The sequence below is a fragment of the Limanda limanda genome, chromosome 22, assembly GCF_963576545.1.
Source record: "Limanda limanda chromosome 22, fLimLim1.1, whole genome shotgun sequence".
NCBI classification, from domain to species: Eukaryota; Metazoa; Chordata; class Actinopteri; order Pleuronectiformes; family Pleuronectidae; genus Limanda; species Limanda limanda.
In genome coordinates, this window is record NC_083657.1 from 15633767 (window position 1) to 15639452 (window position 5686).

Here is a 5686-nt window from a genome sequence, read left to right on the forward strand (position 1 = left end):
TGAAGAAATGTGGACAAGTCATAAAAGTACTTAGAATTACAGTTCCATGACAACTGAGCAAACAGTTTCTGCTGGCGAAGAGGGTGAAAAGCTCCAGAACTTTGAGTTGAGGTTTGTTTTCCTTTGCTAGCTGAATGGCTTGATGCTCCGACTTTTTATACTTGCGCCACAAGGTTGACATTTTGGGGTTTGAGTGAACTACCTTGGTAGCTACTAGAAAGACTCTGATGCAATGTGGTTCACTCCCATAGGCACTTTGGTGATCTTCTGAGTTTTCATTGCGCTGTCGTCAGTTTATATTTTGTTCAAAACTTATCTTTTGTGTAAATTAGCAAATCTTAGCATGTTAAATATGCTATTCATTTATGCCAAATTAAGATGGTGAACTTGGTAAGCATCAGAGTGCCAACACATTGGTATGTTAGCATGCTAAAATGTTAGCATTTACACCACGGCACAGCAATGCCTCACAACAGCCTCACAGAACTCCTAACTTGTCTGGAGGAAATGTTTTGAATTGAAAGACCAAAAACTTAAACACGATGTCTGTATTCTGTGTACTTTTGTACCCATTTGAGGATTCTGCCTTTCTTGGGAAAAGTTCTCTACTTCACAGGAAATAGCCCATTTAATTTATAACCTTTTTTTTGGGGACACTTTGTGGTGAACTTGAAAATTTCTTACACTAGTTCTATCCAGTGGTATTATGACACTGGCAGACGAGGAAACTGGGCAGAATAAGTGGCACATTTAACTTGTTTCCATGGAATATGATAAATTCTCCCAACCATAATTGAAACAAAATATTTAACAGTATGTTATTAGGATAATTGAAAGGATAACAAGACACAGTTCTAGACCGCAGAGGAAACCGAAAAATGAGGCCACCATCTGCATTCAATGCCAGTAATGCCATAAACAGTATTCAAAAGCATTTTGTTAAAAAATGTATTCTAATATTGGCGTTCAAACCTTTCTATCAATTTCTAACTTAAATGTGATTTAGCAACGAGTAAAGTAAAAAAAGATAGACAGATACACTACTTGCAAACATTTTGTCAAGTATATTGCAACAACAATTATTATTTATATCAGCTGCACACTTGGCGTGTGCTTTTCACAGCAATCAAATTTGGAAACATGCGATGCGATTAACATTGATGAACTTTGAATAAACAAACCATCATCTGTTCACGACAACAGCAACGACGACTGATTCTCCAGTTCAGGGTTCTGCGTAGTGAGTTGAGCTTCACTGAGCTGTGAATAAATAAGTGAACAGCTGTTTGTGCGGCAGCGGAGGCGCAGTTTCAGCCTGAGTCCTGTAGCCAAAGTAATGCCAAAGTAGTTGCCCCCAGAAAGAAGGACAATATGTGCCCAAAGGGGGGGGGGGGGGAGGGAAAGACCATACATTTACCGAGTATGATACAAAGTTATAGAGTAGTAGAAACATTGACTTTTGATTGCCGATTCATTTGACCCAGCACAAAACTTTACTGTAAAAAAAAACTATGAAGCAACTCAATTGTTTCTTATTCTGTAATCAAGAATTGGACAAACTTGTTGATAAAAGTTCCATTTAGGTCCATGAGCTCCAATGCAGTGAGGCTCCTGGTTGGCTAGCAGGTGAACGTGTGGTCACGTGTGTTGTGACGTGATCCCCCAGCCAGTAGTATCAGCTCAGGGAGCAGAGCTAGCATCCTCCGAGGCACGAAGAGCCTTAAATGTAATCTATCCAATTTTATTTTTATCAAACATGGAGCCAATGTATCATCGCCATATTTGAAAAGATAATGTGTACAGCTACATAAAAACAACTGATCAAAGAGTGTTTCCGAATTGAGCAAAATAAACATATTGAACACACTGAAATAAAAATTGATTATCAGTTTGATGTGTTTAAATCCTTGATACATCTGGGTTTTCTCAGTTTCTTAACCTTCATGAACATTCTTTGGCCGAGTACAAACTCCAGCTATTTATTTTATTCTGCTGCTGGCGATTCTCATCATTTTAAGTGGGGATAGTAATGCTCATTGTATGATGAAAATGAGTGTGGGACCTAAATGTTTCATACTTTGCTCTTAGTAAATACAAAGTACAAAAAAGGAAATAATAATAATACAAAACATTGATAGCATCAGGTTTGAAAATACTGGTTTGAGATAATAACTTACAATTCACTTGTACAGTTCTGCATGTCATTATTACTTTATTTTGGTGTGTGTGCGTGTGAGTGTCTGTGTGTGCATGTGATTGTCTGTGTGTGTGTGTGACTGTCTGTGTGTGCGTTTGTGTGCGTGCTCATACTAAGTACATTTCAAAGGACTACAGCAGTACCAACAACTCTTAGTGGTATACCTTCAGTAAATCCTCTCTCTAATAACCACATTTGCCATCGTAAATCTTGAATCTTGGTTCCTTCCCTCTTCTCTCGCTGCACGGTTATGTTCTTCTCAGAAAACTAACCGTCACTCAACCCTCTTCCAGGCGAACTAGGGCAGGAATCAGTGTGACAGCTCCTCTGGGCCATTACCTAACCAAACTCAGAGTTCAGAATAAGGTCGCTGGCAAACAATGCAGTAAAATCCGAGGGTAAATCTATATGCAAAGTGTTAGATTCCTTCCAGATGGCAACATCTATTTTCTGCTGAGTTATGGGAGCTGTTATGACTGCATAGACGGCCATAAATCTGGACAATAATTGAGATCAGGACAAACATCTTTCATGCGAGATAGATGAACGGGGAAGTGAAAGCATTCCCAGGCATGAAGCAAAAAGCCAAAGTCCTGTGGGGTAACAGTGATAGGAAGGAGGGCATTCAACTCAGATATGTATCATTTGTGGTTCAAACCCAAACGGAATGTGCAGATTTTGGGGGAAATTATGTTGTAGTCAACACAAATTTCATAAGGTTTGGCGTTAAAACTCAACGGTTTAGAAAAATGGAAATTGCAAGTTCACGAGAAAAACTACCTCTGCGATGCTGACCTCCCAAGGTTCACTCAAGATGATCAGAATGTCCTTGTGTTTGCTTTACAAACCCTCCCACCCTTCTGCTTTCTGATTTCATAATAAAAGTTCTCTTTACGTCCCTGAGCAGAAATCTCACATCTACCACTTAACGTTTTCAAGGTGAAGCAAACTTTCTTTCCAGCTGGAGCTCTGAATTTGTTCTTGTTCTTTTATTTTATTTTTCATTGCCTTGCTGTGGGGCTGGGATTGTAAGGACGGGTCATCCACTAACTTGAATGAAGGCGGTTCGATCCCCGTCTCCCGTGTTCCATGTGCCGAAGCGAACTTGGGCGAGACTGAACCCCTTAACCCCACTGCTGTGCTGGCAGTGTTTAGGAGTGGTGTATGATGGAGAAAGTGCTGCACATTGATGGGTGAATGACAAAACTGAACTGTAGAGCACTTTAAGTGGCCATCAAGACTAGAAAAGCTCTTTCTAAATACAAACCTTTTACTTGTGTGATTTTCCAGACTGAAGGTTTGTCCTCATCTCGCTATTGCTGTTCTCTTCAGTATCTTGCACACAACAGGAGGTGTCCATCATTTTCTAGATAAGTGTAATAATTACTTAGCACTGTCAGCTCCCTTAGCAATAAGTGCTCACTTCCCAGGAGACATCTGACATCTCCACCCCCCGCGGGGAGATGTACTAGTGTAGATGACACATGTCAATCTAAGTATATGAACGTGGGGGCGATACGGCTGGGATGGCAAATCTTCTCCTCATCAAAACAACTTTGACTCCAGGCTCATCTGCATAATGCTCATCAAGGAGCTAGGAGGCCATGCAGAGTGATAATGTTTCAGCCGGGTGCCTGTTATCATGCACCATTCATCCTCTGTGGGGGTGGAGAGGCAATCAGTTACTGCATCACTCAAAAACTCTGACTGTGAAGAGGAAAGTTCAGTTCAGATGTGAATGTGTATGTGAACATATACTGACTCTTTTTAAACGGGGTATGGAGGTTTTAATGGTGTCACACTCGCCATGCAGATTGCGGCGATGTGTCTCCTTGGCGTATCCCAGCATGCACTGTGATACGCGAGATTGGAAATCAGCTAAAGTAGTTGTACTCATCACAGGAGAGGCACACGAGCCAGCGCCAGTCCAACTTTCAATACACCAATACATTTTTCTCTCTAGATAGTTACACAGATTAACATCCACACCACTATAAAGCAATTTCTAGATTTATTTGCACACCTAGGCTGCTGGAACATCCAAGTAAGAACTATTATCCAAATTGCGTCAGCTTTTTAAAAATGAGTCTCCCTGTTTCTGTGGCGTTAGGATTTCCATCTGTTTTTTGCTCTTTGCCATCAAAGCCCTAAAATGGCATTTTATATTTCTGTATGAACACATTGCCGGCAAATAAAGGTCTGTGTTCCAGTCAGTAGATTGGTGAAAACAGTTGAAGCCTTAAAGGACAGATTATGTCACTTTTTTCTCAAACCACTGTCATTTTGCTTGTGGCGATTTCATAGCAACACTGCCTTTGTAGCTGAAAGCGAGCAGCTCAGTTGCTCTCTCGCTCTCCTCTTGTGAGATCTATTCCTGTTGTCCCCGCTCTGTGCTGACGCTGTGCAGACACACGTCTGTGTTTCCTCAAACATTTGCTGGATGAAGGGAAGCCATTAAACGAAGCTCGGCTCGCAAGCAGCCCTGTTTTCAGGATCCGAGGTGATGCTGAAAGCAAGGCTTTTATCTCCTCGACTGGATTTTTTTTCTCAGCATAATGCCTCTGGCAGGGCCGACTAAACTCTGGATTGTGCTGCTGAGTTGACAAAACTTAAAGCTGTTCAGCTCCAGTTCCAAGTGCCAATGGGTAGACTGAATGTGACGATTTTGGTTTCATCAGGAAAAAGGTGGTGGTTTCTTTTATCAGCACTAAAAAGGAGCGAAGTTCTACATGTGCAACTGTTTCCTTTGACCACATATCCAAGCCAAGTGAGCTGATACGAGCCGCGTGTGGTTCAAGTACAGCTGAGGTCCTGCTCTGGCTTTTATTTCCTTCCCTCATGTTTCAGACTTGTTTACTGAGCGGCTCCAGACGGACAGGCTCGAGGGCAAAGTCCACTGACACACAGTGAAGAATGAGCAGAAATGTGCCCACTCTATGTCTCTCTCCGTGTTTGTGTGTGTGTCTGTGTGTGTGAGACACAAAGCGAGTGTATGTGTGTTCCGGATTCAGATGTGTGTGCATGCCTGTTTGTATTGTATGAATATGCACAGTGGGTGTGGACGCATGTATATGTATACAGTATATGTGCGTTTATTTAATAGACTTTATATACACCTTAGTCATGTTGCACATAAGCACATCTACGGTTGCTCCTCCTATGTAGTTTTTTTTGTTGTTACTATTTTCTGTTTCATCTGAGTATTTCTTAGAACTGAAATGACAATGTGAGTGGATGCCTATTCATTAAAGTCTTTATGAGGCGTGAATCTTAAAGTGAGTGCATCTGTACAAATGTAATAAACTGAGCCGTTATTCTACAGCTTTGCTAACAATCCTTTACAAATAATATTCTTCAGTCCAGAACAGTGTTAATTTTGGCAGCTATTTTTGATTTAGTCTTAGTCTTAGTCTTTTGACGAAAATGCATATTAGTTTTAGTCTAGTTTTAGTCATTTTTATCCTTCTTAGTTTTAGTCTAGTTTTAGTC